At 37.9% G+C, this 2,854-nt stretch overlaps 1 pseudogene across 1 annotated transcript; it reads left to right on the top strand.

The window, feature by feature from the left end:
- Positions 1-321: 321 nt before the first annotated feature.
- Positions 322-1,705, top strand: LOC145312231 (protein gooseberry pseudogene; annotated as a pseudogene). Its single transcript, XR_013876963.1, has one exon. The product of XR_013876963.1 is annotated as a protein gooseberry pseudogene (transcript).
- Positions 1,706-2,854: the final 1,149 nt, after the last annotated feature.

Here is a 2,854-nt window from a genome sequence, read left to right as displayed (position 1 = left end):
CTGGTACGCGCCCCAAAAGTTTTACGGGGGTGTAGAATGGGAGGGGGGAGGGAATACCATTGCTAGGGACCACCAACATCGCTGTGTTAAAATCTCTACAATTCACTATTACAAATATCCCCCCCCCCCCCCACCCCCTAATCTCCCCATAAAATAACCCCCAACGACTCCTTGAGCATAAAAAGGGAAGGGTATGTCATGTGACTGAAACCGCGGCCTGTGATTGGTCGGAACGTGGCGGCACTTTGCAGCGCCACTTTCAATCAGAGTCTCCTTGAGAGGAGAGACGGCGATTAGACGCAGTGGATTTGACTCAGTGGCGATTTGAACGCTCATGTGCAAGGACATAAATGTTAAAAAGTAACAAATATATAATAACATAACATAAGAAAAAATGGCTTTTCTAGGCGGATACCCGTTCCAGGGCCAAGGCCGTGTCAACCAGTTAGGCGGCGTGTTTATAAACGGCCGTCCGCTGCCGAATCATATACGATTGAAGATTATAGAGATGGCGGCGGCTGGAGTGCGGCCGTGTGTGATCAGCCGGCAGCTGCGTGTGAGCCACGGGTGTGTGTCGAAGATATTGAATAGATACCAGGAGACTGGAAGTATAAAGCCCGGAATCATAGGAGGTAGTGGTGGGAAGAATAATAACAACAAAGCTGTGGATAAGTGTTCACAAGATGAGACTATAGACAAAAGAATTGAGGAATACAGAGCAGAGAATCCAGGAATATTTAGCTGGGAAATCAGAGATAAATTAGTAGAGGAGGGGGTGTGTAGCCCTGATAATGCTCCAAGTGTTTCCTCTATTTCTAGAATGTTAAAACAAGAACAGGACACAGCACAGGAGCATAATATTAATACAAGTATTCATTCTACTCCTACCCATAGTATCCATGGTATTCTGGGAACTTCAGATGAAGATGATATTGACACAGAACCTGGACTTACCATAAAGAGGAAGCAACGCAGGGCCAGGACAACCTTCAGTAATGGTCAGCTGGAGATGTTGGAGCAGTATTTCCAGAGGTCTCAGTATCCAGATGTGTACACCAGGGAGGAGATAGGTCACAAGACTGGCATGTCAGAAACCAGAATCCAGGTATGGTTCTCCAACAGGAGGGCCAGGTTCAGGAAACAGTTACAGGGTGGAGCAGGAGTAGGTAGCAGCTCAGCTGGTATGACAGCTGCTGTAGTTGGACATCATAATAATGTCTCACCAGGAGGAGGACTGGGTCTGCCTGGGGTACTGCCAGCTAACTCTGGAGCTGGGTCTATACCTGGATACCAGCAGGATCATAACACTTCTGTGTCTCCTTATTATTATAATTATAACTACAACCATCTGATGAACATGTACCCCGACTACAGCCAATATAACTTTTTCCAGCCGCCAGCGGCGGCCGCAGCCGTTTCCCAGGCAGACTTTTTGAGCCAGACAAAGCCGCAAAATTTTGCTGAAAATAAATATTTCAGCCAGCTTTCATTGGCTTAGAAAATAAGTGAACAATTCTTTAAATAAAGAGTAGCAGTGCTACTTAGTATCATACCAACAGTGAATTTAATATTCATTTCAAATTCATGCTGAAATTTGTGATATTAATGTTTTGTAAAACCTTTATTTGTTATAATTATTTAATAATATGTCATTTAATTTTTATTTCATTATGTATAGTTAGATTTAATAAAATTAAAAATTATATTTTTTTTCGTTTTTTTCTTAGTGTTAGTAAAACAGTTCATACTATAAGAATAGAATTTTTTATTGTATAAAGTAGTAAGTTTTTTTGTCTGAAGCTTAAGAATTCAATAAATACTGAACTGATTAAGTTCTTCTTTAAAGGAAAGCTTCACATAGGTGCTATTTCGGCTATTTTTTCAGATGGCAGCCTTGAGCTTATTTTTCTGCCCATTTCTTAGCCCTTTTAATGCAGATTCCCTGTGTACTAGGGGACAATCTCCTAGCTTAATTCATAAGTAAAACTATTAGTTACATTATAAAAGTTTCTTAACACAAGGATTGCAACGTCCAATTAAGCGAATCAGAACAAATCAAACAACTATTGACAAAAATAAAGTAAAAACGTTTCAATATAATTTGGAAGTATTGAGAATTTTGTTGATTGACAACAATCTATAGAACAATTTTTACATGTCTGTATTAACAATCAAAGACATCTATTACTGATATACGGACAGACCTATTTATAGAAATGTTTCGTTATCAACAAGAACAATTTTGTCCAGAAACAGCGTAGCTATGACAAGCCAACTTTAAAAAAAATTTTTTTAATAAATCACTGCATATTTGATAAGTTATTAGTATGAAAATTTATTGTAGTAACGATACTAAATAATCTCGGTTAGACACTGAAACAATTGGAAAACAAGGATGACAGCATACATAAAAGCGAAGCTCTAAAATCAGAAGGAAGGACTAACGAATTATACTCTTGTACTGACTTTTTCGTAACGATTATAGAGTTCGTTCACTTCTTAAATAATACCTAACTGTTATAGAAATCATCATGCAAAATTTGATATCGACAGGACAATTCTATCATGTCTAAATTTACGAAAAGAGCAAACCTTAACATATGTACGGAACGACCTTAATTATAGAAAAGTTTCGCTTTTAATAATGATAAACAAAAAATAATAAATACCTGTAGGTATAATTATTGAAAATTAATAGTTTCTCAATATCAAAGATAACATCTAAAAAGTTGTTAGGGTACGTGTTACTCAGCAGGGATCTTAAGGGAAAAGACAGTGGATGATAAATTAGAGTACACCCCAATAAGGATAAACAAAGTTATCCGCTTGGCTGAATAAATCATTGGTTGAAAAG

Source organism: Acartia tonsa, chromosome 2, assembly GCF_053477335.1.
Source record: "Acartia tonsa isolate MP-2025a chromosome 2, ASM5347733v1, whole genome shotgun sequence".
Lineage (NCBI taxonomy): Eukaryota > Metazoa > Arthropoda > Copepoda > Calanoida > Acartiidae > Acartia > Acartia tonsa.
The sequence above is the reverse complement of the archived record's forward strand: the minus strand, read 5'-3'. Positions and strand labels throughout refer to the sequence as shown.